This window comes from Cuculus canorus, chromosome 8 (assembly GCF_017976375.1).
Source record: "Cuculus canorus isolate bCucCan1 chromosome 8, bCucCan1.pri, whole genome shotgun sequence".
NCBI classification, from domain to species: Eukaryota; Metazoa; Chordata; class Aves; order Cuculiformes; family Cuculidae; genus Cuculus; species Cuculus canorus.
In genome coordinates this window covers 7,556,344-7,577,754 of record NC_071408.1, presented here as the reverse complement: position 1 = coordinate 7,577,754, position 21,411 = coordinate 7,556,344, and positions in this window count along the sequence as shown.

The following is a 21,411-nucleotide window of genomic DNA, read 5'->3' as shown; positions in this document are numbered from 1 at the left end:
ACTGTTTCAGTTTGACAGAAAAACCACTGCAATTACTAAGTACTTTGCTACAATTCAGGATTTCCTTTCCATTTGCCAGCACTTCACCCTCCACTGCAATTTCATTCCACCTATTTAGGGTACAGATTGTGCAAACATACCTGATATTTTGAAGCACTTAAGGTCTATTTGAAAAACTACTGAAAAGGGGACTTTCAATAAAAGCTTTTATGACAAACACAGTGCCAAAAGATGGCCTTCAGAGCCTTCACAAATCATGGTGGATGTTCACTTGGAACACATTTCAGAGTACTTCAATGAAAAGCTCATAGGGAACAATCAGAATGGAATTACCCAGGATAGGACCCCAATGAGAATACCGCATCAGGTTCAAGCACCCTTTGATCAACTTGAGTAAGTTTTATTTGAACAAGACTACTTCCCAAAGTATTTCTCAAGCTGAATTTTCCCACGATTCCATTATATTAACAACTTTAATCTGAAAGCATAAAGATTTTACAGCTACAGCAACGCACCTCTGGCTTTTTATATTCTATTGCTCATAAATACTATAAGGAAAGCAAACCCAATCTTTCTCTGTCCCACATTGCACCAAATTCAGTAAGACAAAAAACATCTTCCACTTGCATTTTGGTCATTTTGAACCTTCTTTGTGTCCTAAATGCCGAAGAAAATAAAATATACAAAAACAATCCCCCAAACTCAGATTATAGCTTAAAATGCTTTAAAAATTTCATTTCATTGCAACAAAAAAACACCCATTATTTATAATCACATACTTGACATGAGAACTTTCAGACATATACGTTTAAGGGAGACCACATTTGCCATGGAAACCTGTTCCCTCAACTCTTTTGATCATTTTCTGTTATACTCACACAATGAAGATGCACAGTTAAGCCACAATTCCAGGAAAATATTAAAGTATGTATTCAATGCATTTCTGAATCAATGATTTATACACATACTAACACTCCAATTTCATGACTCACGTTGGAATTTTTCCACTTTTATTTACAATTAACACTCTGAAAGTGCGATTGAGCCTAAAGTTTTCCTCATTCCTCCAACATTACCTCAAGCTCTCCCTATTTATTTCCCACACATCAAAAGGATTCTGGATGGTAAATAATGTTTTTCTTACCAGATAACCAGCACTAAAGTTTTCTAAACTCTAGATCTGGTGTATTAATTTGAAGAGTTTTTTAAAGATGTTCTCTTCAAAGATAGCCAAAAATGCGTAGTCCACAGTAATAAAACGTAGTTTTGATCTTATATGGGTTATTTTTCTTTCATAATTCAGAGGGACACATAAACTATGAATGCTTTCTGAATTACCAGAAGCATTTGGATATAATTAATTAGTGTTTCCCCAAATTTCTTGAGTGTCCTTTAAGAGCTTTGACTATTTTTCCATTACTTAATGGGGAAAAAAGCCTTAAATCATGGGGTTTTGGAAAGAAATGTTGTTATTTCAAACAATTAATATCTCTGTTATTACCATTTCCTTCTAGTATTCATTTATTTTTCATTCACTAAAGATATAATTTAATTTTGGTACTAAACAGAAAGATGTAATGATTTTATTTTTAGTGTTACGTGATGTACATATTTCTACTCCATTGCAGATTTAAAAAACTGTTAACAAATATAACTTGATAAGATGCAAGTCATGGGGTTACAAAACTATCACATGAATTGCCACGATGTCACATTCATTTTCCATCCTGTAGTGAGTGAGCTTTATATAATCCTCAATCCATTTCACTCAGAAAAGATTAAAGAGAAGAAAAATACTTTTTATGAAATGCTCGAGCTTGAATGTGAAGAAAAATGTATATCAAAAGTAGCATTATTTTTTCCAAAACTAAGCTTCTGGCAATCAAAAGTGAAGCCTTTGAAGTACCAAAATAAAGTATGATACTGCAGGTGCAGTGGAGATTCCTATAGATTTCCATGGTTTTAGGACATAGTCATCTTTTGATGTCACAGAACAGGCTGGATTTGATTAAATTTTGCAGGTTTTTTCACTTGCAAAGTAAAGTGGTGACTGCTTCAATTTCTTGAGGCTGACTTTTTTTTGCCAGGGCAATTCATAACGCACAATGGAGGAAAGTGAGTTAGGCTCTCAAGAGAAAATGATGACCTTTCTTGGTCTTTCTGCACTTTCTCAAAGGAAAAAATGACCGCTCCCAAAAGATCATGAGCAGAAGCCTCATTTAAAATGTTCTGACTCACACTCTGAAGAAGTCTCTTTGTCTCAATTAGGTCTTATGAAAAGCACCTGATTGTGGTTTTGGGCATAAAGACTACTACCTAAAATTTTGTGGTGTAGTAATCCCTGCACCACTTTCACAGAACAATATGGCAGATTTTGCAAAGCTTTCTGTTACAGATTTCTTCATTTAAAAACAATTAAAAACGAAACAGGCAACACATGAAATCCTCAGACATTTGGTCTTAGTCAAAATCTCCAAATTAATAATTTTTTTTAAAATAAATATCTAAGTAGAAAAGTTTTTTTTACAGAAAAGAAAAAAAGCAGTATAAATAATTCCATATTAAATAAAACTCTTATTATTTATTCCCCTAAGTGTTTACATTTGTTGAGAGACCTAACTTCCCTCATCACTCTCTTGAAATGGTAACCATAGAAATAAGAAGATATTATTCAGGCTGGTCTTATACTAGGTTGGATTAAGTTGATTAAGGAAAAGTCAGTTTAGTAGCATCCCTGAGGCCTCTTCCAAGATAACACTCTTTGAAAGACAGGCAAAGCACCCCAAACTTTCTTCTACTCAGTAACTACTAATTACAAGTTCCCTTTCAATTTAACTGAAAGCAGGAGGTTAACCGACTAGGTCACTGATGCTGATAGCTGCCCACATGTGCAGTCGTTTTTTATGGATTTCATCTGGGACACATTAAATATGAAAAATTAGTAAGTTTTTGGAATCAAAGAAATAAAGTATTGAAGAACTAGCTGCACAAGCTACAGCTACAATGAAAACTTCTAGCGGAAAAAATTAATTACTCACTAAGTCTCACGGGGCCTATTCTAAGATAATTTCAGTAGAATAATTTAACATATTCATGAATTCAAAGAAATGCAATCTGCAACAAGGAGACTGGAAAAATTGAATCACCTTTTCTTATCAGTGTCTCACAGTCAGTTATATATAAACCTGATGAAATCTGTGCCCTAGTGTGCGCAAGCTCTACAGAATTGACTTGCAGGTGTGAAAAAAATTGTTTCAAATAATGTTTTTACAGGGTTCTTTAAGCAAAAGACACCAAGAGACACAAAATGTATGCCATATCAGCAACCACATCTTTTTTAGAAAATTAGTTTCCACAAGTTTCCGATAAGTATCTTCTCCCAATTCTGTTCTTTTCTCCCAAAACTCCAGACTACTAATTTTAAATGAATTTAGTGCACTGCAAGACATTAGTAACTACTTAGGACAGGAAAGATTAATAGAACATAGCTGTCAAAAACATCATAAAAGTAGAGTTTGCCAAAAAGAAAATTCAATTTCCAATATTTAAATAATCATTAGTCATTCCCTAACAATGGAGCACGAAATAGTATAGAAATGAGTCATTACAAAAGCAAATAATTATGTTCTACTTTTTAAGGTATCATAAGAAAACACATTACGAATGTCTAAATTGCAGCTAAGTAAATAATCTGCAAAGAAAAAAAGATTTGAGTTTTCGGCTTTTAAATAACCCTAATGAACCAATGGTTGACTGATTTTAGTATTCCTAAAGATTATTTTGTTCAAAATATTCAGAAAAGTTGTTGTAATTGTTGTAATTCTTGATTGTTCAGAAGCATTAGTCTAAATCAGTCAGAGAAACTATTCAGAATTCTATAAATTCTGAAATCTCATTAGTGAAATAATGTGTAAATACATCTATCACTAATACTTACAAATTTCCATTTAAGTTACGTTGTTTACAAATAACTGTGCTTATTTCTTTGGAATTCAGTTTCCATTTGTGCACTATTTGTGCAAGATAATCTCACCTGTTCAAAGATTCATACAACCTCTCTCATCATACTGCTAAATTATTCCAGATAACATCTCTTTTTACAACATTCAGGTTCTCCATACAGCAGAATGTCAACGAAGAGCATTAGAATAAATGGCACACTCATCTTCTTATCATTGATGATAAACTGTGATTTCAATAAGCAATTATATAGGTTTACACTTGTCATAACAATGACTTCATTGGATTTTTTTTCTCTTTCTAACTGGTGTTTGGGAAAAGAGATTTAAGCCCTTACTGTATGTTTAGAACTTTATGCTGTGGGTGAAAATGTGTTTTTAAAAAACTTTTAACTTCCTTTTTACTTTTAGTTTTCCTTTTCAATTACAGATAAGAACATAACTAGCTTTGCCAAGGTCCATATTAAACTCAAGCTCTCTGATAAGAGGATAAACCCTTTTCTTGCATTCTCTCCTGAGAGCTCCAAGTCTATCAAATCAAGGAACTACATTTTATGACAGAAGCAATCAATTCACTGACTTTGTTATTTCCCTGCAAAACAAATCCCAGTACACAGAACCACAGACAGCTTATGCCCTGCTATATTCCACTGTGAAAACGAACACTGAAGATTAAAACCAGAGACTGAGTATCCAAATGTTCTGCAGATTTCCTGATGTTTCCCAATTCTATTCAGATTATTCATCTGACAAGTTACAAGGCCAGCTAAAATCATACCTAGTCACATTTGGACATTCCTAGTCCAAAGATTTAGGAAAATATACATTGAAGACAGAGTCAATACAACTGGAGGGAAAAGAGAAAAAATATTTTTTACATTCCAGATGCTAATATTTAGTAAAGCTACAATATCCCATGGACTTCAGAGAAAAATTATATTCTCAGTCTCTCAAGCATAGAGACACATGTACTCAGCTCAAAAATTCCTCTGACCTACAAGGAAGTCTCAGCTAAATAAAAGGCAACAACAGCACATCTTCAAAAAGATTCATACACATTTACAAAAGGAAGGTAGAGTGCTTTTGATAAGTATATTTTCCTATCTACAAACCTTGAAATATTTTTATTTTTGTCTGTATAAAATATTCAGGACAAGACCCTAAAATGTTCAAATGTCTTTATAATAGAAGTACTATTACTACATATTATTTAATCACTATAGACTTCCCAAACCAAAACATCCTTTGGTCTTCATTAGGAAATACCAGTGTTAAAATCTGACATTTTTGTTAAGCATGTGTTGATTTATATACTCATTTTTTATTATATTTATATTCAAACTCCATGTGAAATATGATGAAAGTAATCCCATGTAATCTCAGAAAATACTCATGGTTAGAGCAGATTGGCACCATATTCTTTGAAAGCTTTAATAATTTTGTGATTCTATTCGACTCTGACTTACTATAACTCTGACTTTTAACCCCTGAAGTTCAGTTTCTGTCCAGAGTTCTGTACCGTGTTAACTAGAAATAAAAACCTGTCTGTAACATTGCCAAGTTCAGATGCAGAGACTCGTTTCATATTAGGCAGAAATTTGGCAAAGAATTGGACACCACTGCATAAGATATTGATAAAAAAGCTCACATAAGAATGTGTACAAAAAGGTTGTATTAAGAATACGTCTAACACAACCCATTTAAAGGTGTAAAAACTAATATAGTTATGCATTGTACTGCAGATCTATACCTATTTTTTTTTCTTTTTGAATAGACATCTTTCTACTCTGTTCTGCAGCTGCTTTTCCTTGATCTGCTGGATCAAGACAGTATGCCAAAGCATCTACCAGCCTCAAGTTTAGTGGATATTGCAGATATCTTCATGTGCACTTCTCAGATTACATTAGGCAGTTCTCAGCACTGTCCTGATCCTCCAAAATACTTAAAATTTACCTCTGATAAGTTACAAAGATTTACTACTGCTGTAAAAATAGATGATATGACTGCTAGTCCAGACAAACCATTTTGGAATAGTCTTTGAATGCTTTCCGTACTTCAGTAAAAATTAGCACCCACATTCCAGCAATTCCTTGGTATTTAACCTAAGCTTGCTTGAAATGATGACCTCAACTCCATAGTTTAAAAACTAATAAATGGAAAGAACTTGAGAAATATTATAGGATTGAAAACACCTGTTACGTGTCCTTTATTGGCAAATTTACAGCATAGATTGCTGCAGTTCCATCCATTTATCTTAGGGAAGGTAAAAAATTACTTCATCATGCTCTATTGTAAAATACCTACAAAAGGAATATAAATAAAACAATGATATTAGATAGAAGTAGATCAAGAAAAATAAAATTCAATCTAAAAATTAAATAAAATGTTGTAATAGGAAAAAAAATAACTGTGAAGAATAGAAGTAAAAAGATATGGGCTCCTCAGCACTTCATCTTTAAGAAAAAATGGTAGTGCTGAAAAAACCCTACAGTGTTCTTTAAGGAGTCATATTATCGTTTTTATGTAGATCAGACAGAAACCTAGAAAAAACATTCTCTACAAAATATCATTTATTTACCTGTCCCAAGACAAGGCGCAGGTCTGAATCCTGCACATTTACACCTTTCAGAAAGGTCAAATTAATATTTCCTGTAACTTTCCGATTAAGTAGTTTACTATACTTAATCATATATGAATCACTGAAAGATTAAAGTCAATTTGTCACTGCTGTATCAGTTATTAAACAATTAAGAGCCCATCAGAAGTAATAGAAGAGAAGTCCTTTTTTAATTTACTACAGGTTCCCATTTAAAACATTTGTATTCTCAGAATTTGTTTTAATAAGAAGTTATTTGAAATAATAATTAAAAAAGCAAACTTTTAATTGATGACTATTGCACATAAAAAAGAAAGTGAACACTTTAACTGCACTATTCTGAACTGTAACTAGCTTTTAACAAAATAAAACTTATAGTGCTTGAATTTTATTGATGAAAGATTCATTAGGGCCCTTGCAGGTGTGCTTGACTTAAGCAGCAGGAAATAATTCAGTCAAAGACATTGTTTTTAAACACTGGGTGGTACTCCTGTTGTAGCTATTGTCACTAACCAGTAGCAGCCCATAAGGACTCAGAGAAATGAAACTGAATTTCAAACATCTAATATCAAGTTTTGTTTAATTAGAATTAAAACACAAAGATCCCTTAAATTCCAGGAGATCATTACTGTTTTTCGATAATTGTAGTTCTAAAGAAGAGGCTTTTGGAAGGTATCAGATACCAACAAACAGGAGATCCATTCAAAATATCTTCCTCTGGCAATGATTTTATGACAAGGTTTACTGGAACTGTGCACATCTTTTGCTGCTCAGCAAAAAAATTAAAAGAAAACTTAGCTCCAAAACAATGATTAACTTCCATTGAAGCCACACCACAGATATTAAATATCTCTTCTAAACATGGTTTGAGTACAAAACAGAAACTTTACATCTCAGTCAAGACCTGCCAAACCAGTAAAAAAATTAAATTTCTAAATTACATCCACCATCTGCCAAATTAATTCCTAGTGCAGTTCTTTTCTAAAGAATATGGGATAATAGTAGCTATTCATTTGGTCCATCTGACTGGCATATAAGACCTACAGCAAAATTTTACACAAACTTGTAGCATTGTAAATATTGTATGTTAAGCCATGTTTTTAACTAAGCTCCTATAGAATGGCTTTATGACCCTTTAGAGAGCAAGAAGTCTAAGAACAGGGATTTGAAGTCATTTACAAGATAAAAACAGGAAAGAATTGTGTTTTCCATGAGGAACTGCTGAAAATCCACTTAGGAAGCATTAGAAGGGCATAGTTCTTGTGATTGATTACATATAAAACACCATATTAGGATAAAGACCAAAAGAAAAGTTGATCCCCTGGGGTCTTCCATCGTGGCCAGAGAAGAATCATTCAAGACTTCTATGTGAATGTCAGACTATGAACTTAAGCCAACAAACTGAAACAGATACGAATGTGGGACTTAGTCCTTCTTGGACTAGAAAAAACATTTAACAGCTCCACGCTCTCCTTTCTTTTAGTAGAATGATATGAAAGACTTAAATGACTTGGATGTTCTTTAAATTACAGAGCATTATAGCAGTGGAGTCCTACTGCTTTGTTCTTCTACTAACATTGACATTCGTGCTTTGAGTTCAAAGCTTGATTAGAGAAACAGAAGACATGCATATTGTATATATACCGTAGAAGGAGCCCCATTTCAGGGCCTTTTTGTAGTAATATATATTGAAAAGAGCATACATCTAATGTGAAATACTATACTGACGCGTCCTAGAAATACCTACAGAACATGTCGATATAGCATTTGCAAAAAGAAGCATGGATTTTTTTTCTACTAAATAATGAAGAAGTCAGTAAAGCACTCATAAGTTACTGAATATAAACTACTGCTGCCTGAGGCTACAATAGCTGAAATCTCCTCCTTTCAAAGAGGGTTTTGGGTTTTTTTCCTTCTCCCTCCCTTCACCTCCTTTCAGCATATCACAGGACGTAACTTGAAATGAGGCACAGTGGTACAGTCTAAGGAAGAGAATTAGTAAATGTAATCCTTGCTAGCCTAATTTAAACTAATGAGAGAAGAGTCTTAATCATACAAGTACTGCAGTAAAGGAGAACAGTGAGTAAGGTCCTCAAGTGGAGCATATTACCTTAATATTCATTAAAATTTATTAGCTACAATTATTATCACCTGTGCTGGTTTGTGCTTTAGCAGTTTGTGTACATACACATCAGTCACACACTAGTGGTCTAACAATGTAAACATCATAGAGAAAGAAAAAAACTTGTGTAGCATTGAAATATTTGTCCGGTATTCAGCACCTAGAGTAAAAATGTGAGATGTAAACATCTGAGATTGTTCTTGTAGAAGTCATTGACACACAGTGATCAAATGGAGTTGTATGCATTTGGAACAGAATGGTATCAAAAGCAGGAAATGGAAACTGCAGAACCAAATTTGAAAGAACACATTGGCCTCCTCTTTTCTTTTTGAATATCGAATCAGTCATACCTGGTGTGATGATGGAACTCTCTCTAAACAAAACATATAGATAATAAGCCAGAAAAAACTCTGATTTCTCAGCTTCTGCATTTCAGTAACAACAACAGGCAAGAAAGGAGAGTACTGGAAATACTGGTAATGTTTGTTTGGCGTAATGGGCAACTAACTGCACAGGAAAGTGGAAGGTTTTTTACTTTTGAACAGGCATACCACTGAGAAGTTAGTGGCTTTTAGAAACAATATAGTAACCTTTTAGGCTATAAATCTGAAACAAACCCCTAAAATATAAGCTTTGGCAGTATTCACATTGTGCCGTGTCTTATTGTCAAAATTGAGGCAAAACAAAATGCCTCACAGGCAAAAGGAATAAAAGTGACTAAACTGTGAGGAACTTGCTTAAGAAGCAAGGAAAATAAGATAAAATTTATTGCCAGCATCCAGTCTGTTGGAGTAGAACCCAATGGGAATTTGGAGCAGTCTGACCAAAATATTACTTGAATACAGGTTACATTACATCAAAGAAACAATATCATGGTCCTTTTACTTTCAGTCTTCTGCAGAAAGACAAACTAATAGTGACATTTCAAAAGATTAAAGGAGCAGCCCAAAAATTCTTCAATTTAACATTAAAAAGCAGTTTCAAATAACAGAGGGAAACGTGAAAAAAGATGCTTCGATCTACATGAAGTAACTGATCAATGTATTGAGGTGTCTGTTTTGTTTTTCTCATTGCTGGCAGCATTGTAACTCTCTGCATCCGCAACGCTGCTGCTTGGCACCATCCCGAGTCACGGTAAAGATGGTATGTTATCTTTGAGCCTCAGAACACCTGCATCTTGACATGAAGAAGAAATCTCGTTATCATTCTCACCAAGCACATCAAAGCTGTACTCTTGCTCCCTAGCTAGATTGGAAGGAAACAGTAGGAAAGCCCTGACAGAAACTCAGTGGTGGATACTGTCACATTCGTCTGAGGTTCAGCCGGCAGGGCAAGCCATGAGCAGTATGGAGAATTCGGCAAATTTGTGCTGACCGTTTCAATTCAGTGCTTATGTATGAAAACTGTAGTAGACTAAGATTTGTGATGTTTATTTCCAATAACTGGGCAGGGAAAAAAAACTCTTTATAAAGCTAAGTAAAGCTTCCCTTGTGTTCTGAATGCATCTAGAAGAAAAACTTACTCGGCAACCCTGTTGGTGTAATTTTTTTCCCCACCATAACACTGAATTTTAAATGTCCTTGGTCTCTCCGTGTCTTTGGACTATGAACTCCAAGCACAACAAAATGTATGCTTTTTTCTCAATAGTTCTTGGGCATTTACAGTCACACTATTAAAAGCATCTTACTGTGAATAAAAGCCATTCTTGTTTCATGCCTGGGACAACAAGGAAGTCTAATCACTTTTTGGAGCAGATGCCATTGGTCAGGAAATAAAAGGAAGCGCTGTTAGCAAAATCGACATGCCTGGAAAAAAAAAATCACAAGATGGGCATTTGAAAGAATCTAGTCATAATAAAATTGATATGTCTATCTAGATGCTATATTCATAACTTCTATCTAGGGATGTACTTATCACTGAAATAAAGTAACACTATTTCCCAAAATATTAATACAGGAATAAAATATTAAATAAAAATATCCAATAATTACTGCAGAATAATGCCATGGAAAAATCAAGAGGGTAGTAATGTGTCCAAGAATGTATGTGCATCTAAGTGTATTTGTAAACTCATACTATTACCTTTCCAAATATACATAATCAAAACTTATATTTCTGTGAGTAATTTCTTTTTCTGTGGAATGATGTAAATGATTGGAAAAAGCACCACAATTTTTAATGCAAATTATTTTATCCAAAGTAAGTGACTTTGATCAGAAAGTGACTTGGGGAGTGAAGAATAAAACTTGCTTTTTTATTTTTCCCTGTCACACAAGCCTTATTTTAGCCAAAGCTTTTCAGTCAATTTTATGCAAAAACCATAGTCATACATACATTTTTCAGGATATAAAGGTGTTAACTCAAAATTTTATCTACTTCTACTGAAAATTCAGTAGAATTTGAGTGGCAAAGTGATTCTGTAATTGTTAGTTGTCATCCAGGATAATTAAAATACCCACCCACCCACCAAAATTGCATTCATCTGACTTGCTTTACTTAGTTCAAAGACAGCTGGTGAGAGTGGGTTCCTCCCATGTGCAATAAAAGACCCTAGCAAAGAGAATGCACTGTATTTCTATGCTCAGGAATTTCAAAGTGCTTCATCCATAAATTAAACCTCACTAGGTTGCTGTAGTCAGAATTCCAATGTTTTCTTATTCATAAACTAGGACTTTAAATAGCCCTGTCCCCTTGATATCATTGAGATTTCTGTTGTACAAAGAACCACAATGTGACTCCTGTCTCCTCAGCTACAAAAATGAATGGAAATGATCCAGCAAGTAGTTGCAAAATAACAAAGGACATACAAGCAATCTTGAAGGTGAAAAATTGTGCCTTGCATTCAGCAGTGCAAGTAGACTTACATGCCTTATATGCACAGAGAAGGTAGTTACGCCACAGGGCAGAGACAAGGCATGGTAAGATCATGCTGGTTTAAGTACAATCCAGTGAATAAACAAGAAATTTAGAGTTCCCTTTTCATCTTTCTCCTTCTGCCTTTCTGAAGTATTGCTTTGTCCAAGTATTTGGAGACCTGACCGTAACAAAAATTGTGAGCTGAGGATGTCACAGAGATCAGCCATAGAGACAGAAATCCTCTTCAGACGGATCTGAATAAAAAAGGTCTTGCTGTTCCTGCACAAAATGTCATAATGAATGCAGGGCACAGCTCTCCTAGCAGATCACCAGGCTATTTCTCCTGCTTCATTTGACCTCTGCTTATATTTCAGCATACTTTCTCCTATACACACCTGCCATTGCAAGATCCAGTTCAATGACTGTCAGGATGTCTGTTTCTTCTTGCCCCACAGCCCTCTGATCCTGAAGTGAAGTTATACTTAAAATCAAGTTGATGGCTCTCTAATTACACTGGTAGAAACAAAGGAGAAAGGAGAAAATTAAAGTCAATGTCAAATTTCTTTAAATTAAAGGAACAACAATGAACTACTTTTGCAAATACAAAGATTTTCTGACTACAAAGGAAAATAACAAAGCAAAATGGTACATGTCCTTTTGCACACTTTTGTACTACCAAATAAGCCTGGTTTGAAGTTACCCAACCATCCATCCCTCTCCCCATACACAATCGGACCCAATTTCTGCAACACTGTAAAATAATTTATTCTCAGGTGACAACATTATGAATTCAGATACAGCCTAAGGCACATTATTTATAGGAGAAATATAGTCTCTAGAAAATAGGGCATTTATAACAGACAGATTCTCAGGTACAATAGCATAAATGGTGATGCTATAGTAATTTCAGAAACAATTCTCTCTATGAACTGGGTCTTGAAATTTCAAACTGAAGCAAGATGTATTAGTCACATATACACATGCTCATAGTATTGAGACACTTGTTATCTGTCATCCTGAATGCTTGATTCTGACAAATTGCAGAGAGAGAAAATATTAAGACTTTCTTTAATCAGATTTAAATCACAAAGAAGTAACCCCATGTTACCTGGCTCCTTCCTTCTATTAATATGGTTTATATTATTCTTCCACATCCTCAGGAGAGCTGAACTTTCAGTGAAGATTAATGTTATACTCACTTCACTGCACATTAATGTAGAAGACATTATTACTTTGAGCTCTAGGAATTCCCACTGGCAAATGATATTAAATCCATGCATTGTCTCTCCAGCTATCTTGACATGTTGGCTTTAGAACTTCTGTAAATTCAGCCATGGCTGACAGTAGATCTTCATGCCAGAATTTCGATTGAAGTATATACAACCACTTTGAAAAAACATATGTATCTCTTGTAAGGAAATACATATCGATGCAGAACTACATTTTCTTCTTCTTCTTATGGCAGCACAATGGTTTCTATAAGAAGGTTAGAGAAGTTACGAAGTTTTACACTGAAATAGGTTTGTGGGATTTTTTAATTATAAGACCCTCATATTTTGACATATTAATTATATTGGTTAATGTAATGTATTTTTCTATAAATGCGTACCTTTACATTCTTAAAGATTTACCTCTACTTTTTAATGGAAAGGTCCTTGAAACTGCTCTAAGGACAATTTATGGAATAAGAAAAATGTACTGATGATATCTTTCCTGTGTCTTCTAACCCAAACTGCACAGAATCTTTCTTTCTTGGATGATATTACAGTAATTACATACACAGGACAAAATTACATGTCTAAACTTTTATGCAGGAGATAGGATAACATGAGAGAAAGGAGTGTATTCCTGAAGACTGCCTGAAATGTTTAAAATTCTTGGAAAACAGGATCTTTTTCAGAAGTCCATCATCCAGAAAATTACCTAGCATGAAATGTATCCCACTCAGATTAAAGGTACGCTGATGGCATCAAACCCCATAGCTCTGCTTATTCTCAGCTGAAACCCTGAAGCAGCAAAGCTGGCAGTTGCGAAAGAGGACAGAGAGATCTTTTTCTCCTTTTTTTGGCCCTTACAAGTTAGCATCTCTGTGGTGCAAATTCCAAAATGAGATTCTCAAAAAGCCGTAAGATTTTAATTTAGAATAGATTTTTAATTGCATAAGACTTTTCCTGGAATATTTACAGTGGCAATACAGTATTATTATGTAGTGAATAAGTTCTGAAGAGCCCTCATTTCCAAAATTCTACAACAAATAACAGCATAAGCATGCAGTAAGTCTGTTCTGAAGACCTTATCAAGTATTTTGCATACAGGGAATACCAGAGACAAGTCTACTTTGCCAGCCACTTTCAAAAAGCCAAAGCCTAAATATTTTGGAAAGCAACTCTGGATGTCATACAAAGACTTGAAAGTAGCACAAGAGACTTGGACGATAATTTGAATCTCGAACACACCAGCTTTAAATTGCCTTTTTCCCTACAAAGTATGGCATTTTGACTGCCATCTGCATCTGAGCCCCACGTAACTGTGACATATTAATATATTATTCCCCTAGCAATTACTGTTCTTTTTCTTTTATTTCCTGTTAGTACTGTGAAACATAGCATGAGCTGTAATATCTTCAGGCTTACATACAGTCATTTTGACGCTCATGCTGAAATACTCCCAATTCAGTGATTTCACACTGAAATCCTACCAATTCAACAACTCTCCTGGAGCCTGATACTATCGAGAACTTATATCTCAAACCTTACACTGTGTTCTATGCAAGATGTTGATCAGCCCCAGATCAATGAAAACGCAGAGACTCAGCCATTCAAAGGAGGTAAGTTCAGAGCAGTTCAAATCAGATATCATAAAGAAGCAGTTAAACATTAAGACAATAGCGGAATCCTTTTCAGTCGTATTTTGTGAGCATTACTGTTCAGACTGAAATCTGAGTTTATGTTCCCTGAGCTCACCAAGTCCGCAGATTTTTAGGTGTTTCCAAATAACATTACTTGTATCTCTACCTGTCAGTATGACCTTGATTTGGCTTTCTATTACTACGGACTGTTTACTGGCTATTTGTCCACCGCAGCAGTAGCAATCCAAACCAAATATGAATTCATATTTTCAAAATAGCAGCAACATCTTCTAAATAAGCTACATGTTTGATTTAAATATCATTATTGGATTTCTTGAGGTTCCTGTATGAACCATTTTTCATTATTCACATCTACTGTGAAAGACTGCAGAAAGTGCTTATACAACCTGTCCTTTTGTAATTTATAAAGGAAAATTTAGGCACTGTAAATCCCCTTGGAGATCCAGGTTCTATAGATTCTAAACCAGTGCTCTCATATCCTTGCTGATCAACCCTTTTTGATCTTTTTTGTGTGTTTATTTTGTTTCGATTTTTAAGTTGAAAGAAAAAAAATCAAATTTGTGAGATCTAGTTTGACTCTCCTGCAATTTACTAACTTGGACTCTTTTGGGAGTGACAGGCAGTAACTTGCTCAACACAGCCATGATGTTTGGGGACTTCTTTCACCTGATGGGAGAAATCGTGAAACTGTCTCACTCTCCTCAAACGCACATGAACCTAGTGCTCATAGTGTCAGAAGGAAAGGACTGGAAATGTTATGTTTCTTTGTTGCACTTTTCATTCATATCCAACTTTTAAATACTTGTTTCTCTGTCCTGATTGTGCTTTATCAGAGAAGTGGACTTCTTGTGGAACAAATACTTACAATAGGTAACTTATTTCAGGGATAGCACTGCTATTTCCTCCAAATTCTGTGATTTCCCAAAAAGCTAATTGTACCCTATGGCCAAAATATAGCTACTCCTTTGTCTTTCTTGAATTCCTTACATATCAGAAACAACATTTTTCTAAGTAAAGGCTTATAGCCTAGGCAACTCCTAGTACTCAGCTAATGCTAATTGCATTTGATTAAGATAGTGCCTCCTGACAGTTCTTTCAGATCAACAGACAGCCCTAACCTATCACTTCAAAACAACTTGTTTGTTTGACTAAGCTCTAATTACTGATCATTTCTGTTCAGATGACCACATGACTTTATGATTTGTTAATCTATGGAGCACAGCCAGAGCCCAGATACAACACCTTCTACAGCACTTAAGAAAAATTAACAGCATTTCAAAAGAAATATTCAGCCAGTGGATACTGAAAGTTCAACAGAGGCAGCAGGGGGCCCCAGAAGAGATATAGTTAGTGTTTATCTTTTTTCCACAAGAGTCTAAGGTATTAGTCTTCATAAGAGCTGTGTGGTCAAAGGCTCTGCATGTTAAGAGGAGGATTCCTGAGAACAACTTGCAGAACAACAGCTAAATTGGTCTTAAAGAACTTCAACAAAATGAGAAATAAAGCCCTTTCCAGTAAGCAAAGACTATCCCCATTGTCTGGATAAATAAACCGTGCCTCTTCGTTACGTTCAGTACTTGAAGGTTCTCTTTGGATTTTATTACCGTTTATCTCTGACTCCTATTGCAAGGCTGCACTTATGAGTTTTCCTGAAAACCACCCCAATATGGCTATTGGTATAACACTTTATACCTCTCCTTGAAGTAATAGTATATCTTTTAAGGACCAAAGAGGGTGGTCCTTCCATTCTGCTGTATTGTAGGGAAGGAGCACACACAGACTTTTAGCAGTCTGGACAAAAATGTCAAGTCTAGATTTGGTACTGCAGGAAAGCAAATGCCAGCTTATATGCATAGTCTCTTTATGTCTCAAAAATAGCTTTCTCCTTCATAAACAGTGCCACTGATTGATGCTATTCAGGCAAATGTCTAAGAACATTTTGTTCAGTAATTATTGTGGGCTTGAGTACAGAGACTATAGAAGAAAATCTATTTTAAACTCAAAACCCAGTGTGCCCTTCACTGCAGGCATGGCTGTGACTAACAGAGATGTCATGCTTATTATCTTTACCAGATGCGGAAGCTCAAAATGAACTATTGAGCTCATTAGAACACACAAAGGAAGGGATAGAATCCAACAGTCATGGCAACAAATCACTGGGATCTGTGCAAACTAGCTACCTACAAATTGAAGTGGGGAAAAAAAAGAGTGAGCTATAAGACCTATAGTAATCATTCACAGCAAACCTAGAAATTAAACAGTCTAATTCTTGATGGTCTTTGAATCGTCAAGAAGGAATATACCAAAACGCTAGCATGTGTCAGTGACTAACAGACGAAAAAATGATTGTTATTAAAGAGACAAAAATGCATGCAATAAGCAAGTATTGCAGAGAGAGATCTGATTAAAAATCCTGCTGAGGAAAAACTTCTTTTAGCTAGAAAACTTATTTCTATAAAAGCACTGCCATACCAGTAATGTCATGTACCTCCTTGTCTCCAGTACTCCGGCTGCACTTCTGTGACTTCAACAGAGTTTTAATTCCTCTAGTCAAAAAAGTTTAAATAGAATTTTTCTACAGTTTCCCTAAAGCCATAAAATTTCTTAAGAATGCAATCACTGGTATGTAGAAAGAGAGATTTGGTCTTCACTTCCATTTGCACTACGCTATCCTCTTGGCATTTTGCTGTATGCACCTAAATAGTGTTCTGTTACTTAACTTGTAGATCAATGTTCAGTAGAGTTACATAACATATAGATTAGAATAACAGAAAGAACTGGGCTCAGGATTTGGGCACAGTTTTCTATCAGTTTTGCCTTACTTATAAATCTATTTTTGTTTGTTTCTGTTATTCTTATTTCTCTTGTTGAGTCTTGCATCTCATATAGGATCCTTTTTGGTATAGTGACATAATGCCCTACTTCTACAATCCTATGGCATTCTGAAGAAGAAACAGATATATGTTTTAAATGAGGTTAGGTCACTGTGTCTGCATTTCTCCCAAAATCCAAAAGTAATAGACTGCAGGAGTTCCAGGTGTTATAATCCACCAATCTCAGGCTTTTTGTTAAATTTGAAATACAAGCATTTGCTTTCTGTAACATAATTCTTATGTATTCTAATAAAAAAATAACTGCACTGGCAGGATGGTCAGTCACTGGTACAGACTCCCCAGGGAAGTCACAGCACCAATCCTGCCACAATGCAAGGAGCTTCTGGATGACACTCTTAGTCATACGGTTTTAGGTGGTAGGGAGTGATGATCGTTAAGGATTCCTTCCAATTCAAGATATTCTACAATTCAATTGTTTCCTGTTGAGATCATTTTATCACAAAGTGGTCTTCTACCTTATCACTGAGATCAAGAACTTCATTCAAAACTAACCTGGTTTCAAAACTCACTGGATAAAACCCTTGGAAGGGATAACTGCCTTGGAAGGTCTCAATAATCCTTGGAAAGGAAAATCCTTGGAAAAGATCAGTTGAGAAAGCCAGAGTTCAAAGGGACAGGTGTCTCAAATCCATGCTTAATTGCAATGAGAAAAGGCCAAGCAAAGCAAGGTCATGAATACTCAACATCTCTCATTTTGGTGAAGGCAATGACATCAGGAGAGGCTGTCAGGAGTATGACTATGTTTCAGTGAGTCAATGGATAAACCGGAAACTGGGATTGTTAGCAGTTGAGCCTGAAACTCAAAAACTCCTTAGAAAACTGAACAAAAGTCTGCTTACATTTTATGGGTGTTTTCAGAAAAGTTCTAAGCAGATTGGAAATCTTATTGGCACTGTTGCTGTTCTTGGACAAACACATTACCACAGTAGTTAAAGCCATGGTCCACTTTAGACAAGTAGAAATATCGCAGTCTCTCACTCTGCACATGCCATATTTTTCATTTCCTCTGTTAGACTGCTATAAATCCTTGTTACAGATGATGAGTGAAAGGAACAGATCCAAACGTAATTATAAAAACAGAATAAATTCAATCCAATTTTTTGAAAATAATTATGACTAAGTAGACCACACCAGTGTTTCAGAAAAGCCTACTTTGTCTCTGGAAATCTTTTGGGTGCCCATTCATTATCTTTAAAAACATCAGTTTCTTTCATCCATAAATATGAAATAACAATGCTCATCAAAGTACTAAATTTCACATAGACTCCCTGTGAAACTTAAAGCTTCTAAAGAAACAGAATCTTCAGGTTAAGAGGTTGGCCAACAGATATGAAAAGTCATCTTCAATGCACAATCCAGTACCCATTTTTACAGTTGTCAAATAATAGAGGACACAAAAATAAAGAAAAAAATATCATTAAATAAAAACAGCTAAGTCCAAGTAGAAATAATATATTTCTTTCATCCTAAGTTTTAAACTTTGGAGTTAGCTTCCTGAACGCACCAAAATTAAAGAAAAGGAATTCTACAGGTAGACACTCAGAATGCTGAAAAGAAGAGGGTAAAGACTAAAATCAATTCTTCATGAAATAATTTTATTTTAAAGTACCCTACAATGACATAAAAGAGGTCAGTAATATACTGAGTGTGTCCTATTTTTCATGAAAGGGTCTTAAAGATAAACCAAGGAAGCTCTTTATGAATTATCTCCCTTTGAAAAGACATGAAAGACCAGCCCGCAAATTGTTGACATGAAGATGTCAGATGAAAAGAAAAAATATTCAATCCGTTTTTCTTACACATTGGATAGATTTTCATTGAGCTAGGCTATGCACTCTCACGAGTCTCAATTCTAAGATGCTAGGATAAATAATTAGACATTTTTAAGTGTTATTGATGCGCTATTACTAACCATGTGACTTTAAGTGACCACCAGGTCACTTAAAGAATAGAGCATAATTTTAAAATTGCTAAGTGATATTTGTAAATGTAGACATTTATTAAATTATAATCATTTATATTTTGACAGTCTATAATCATTTTAAGATTGCTCTGAAGGCTTTTTGCATGTCTTTTTATGCTCTGATGGCTAAATCCCTGTGGAATTATTAGGACTTGACAGCTCTACAAGGTTGAAGTAATGGGGTTTGGCATCTGAGAGCTCCTTCATCCTCTTCCATCAATACTGCTGCAATAAATGAAAATGTCAGGCTAAAATGACTGTGAGCCTCAGACATCTGTCACTTATAATTATACAAAAAAATTGGTATGATTACTACACTGTATGTTCCATCACAAAGCCACAATACTGAAAACATAATTACTTCAGCATGTTAAATTTGTTTCAGTATAAAGGAAAAAAAAACCAAAAACAAAACAAACCCCTCCACCCGCTCAGGGCTTTCAAGGAAGCCCTACTCAACTATCAGAAGAAAATTACCCTCTTTTGCAGGGTGGGACACACTGTGGTTTCAACTTCATCACGGACCATGAAGAATAGCATAATACTGTCACTGAAAAGAACAGCTGCATCAGATATATGTTAAGTCATACAAACCAACAATATCTGTTCAGGTATACATGTGCAGTCTTATATGCAGTCTATTTAAAGCAGTCTGTATATGTATGTAGTTGTTATGCATAACTGTAGGTAATTGTTCATGTCCTCAGTTTTAATCAAGATTTTTTTTTCTCCTGCTCTTTCTTGAGGTTATATAGCATTACAAAACCTTTTCTGGTGATTTCTAAACAAATAAATATATTCAAATACATTAGAAATGATTGCTTGTCATTGGTATCACTGGATACTTTTAATTACTACTGTTATTGCAAAGGTAATGGCTTGTGAAAATTGTTAGCAATGAATGTGAGGTCAGCATTACAAAATGTTAAACAGTAAAAACTTTTCCTGTTAATTATGGATTCAGAGAGTGGGCGTTCAATGATTTAATAGGCAATAGGTAATCAGGGTTCAATTTTTGATCTTTTCCACTGTCTAAAAATTCAGGTGAGTTGAGTTCCAGCAGTATCAACATGAAAGATGACCATAATAAGAAAAAACACAAGCAGTTTACAATTTGTGTGTTCTTTTAAAGATAACTCTTCTAAATTTCCTTAGTTCTCAATATAACCCAGGAATTCAATGTAAATATGATAAAATAAAAATATGTACTTTTGTAACAATGGCTAATTTGTTATCTAATTAATTTTACTGATTAAACATAAATAAATAAAGTATATATTGATAATTTGTACAAATTATTACTCTTGGCTGCTTTGTCTAGTCCACTGTGCTCTGCTTTTATTCAAATGACCCTCAGATACCTAGATACAAGACCATATCTTGGCTAGATACTAAAATAAGCAATAGACCAATGAGCTCAGCAGCTAAGACCCAAAAAAACCAGATGAATATATGCACAGAATCATAGAATGATTTAGGCTGGAAAAGATATCTGGAGGTCACCTGATTCACCCTTCCTGTTCAAGCAGGGCCACCCACAGCCAGTTGCCCAGGACCATGTCTAAACTGCTTTTGAATATCTGTGTGGATTAAAACTCCACAATATCTTGATATATGAATTACTATTTATCCCCTTGAAATGATACCTAACAATAAATCTTCCTAATGGTCATTTAGGCTATGTGTAAATTGCAGGAATCAGGGGCATTTAAATTCATGATAAGACTTATGGTAATACTTATACAAGCCTCTTCCCTCCCATATTTTTATTTCCATGGGAAGGAATTCTTGGTTTACAGTCTGGGAGACATGATTAATACTTAGTGAGTTGCACAGTTCGGATAACTGAAGTACCTGGACTGCAGAACACACCTCTAAGAGTATTTGATACACAAGTATGCTTACTTCAAAGTAATATCAACTCAAAATTCACTTTCTTAAGCAAAAATGAAAATATTGGGTGCTTATTTCTCTCAAATAAATAAATTAGCTTTGTTACAGGAAGTTAAGAGACATTTTTATATAACATGAGATAATACCAGACATATCTCTTTAGAAATGTATTTTGGAGTCCTTGGGCACTTGAGTTCCAAAGCAGTACTGAAGCTGTGCTCAATGGCTGCTTTGGCTTAGACTCTCCTTTAACCAATTT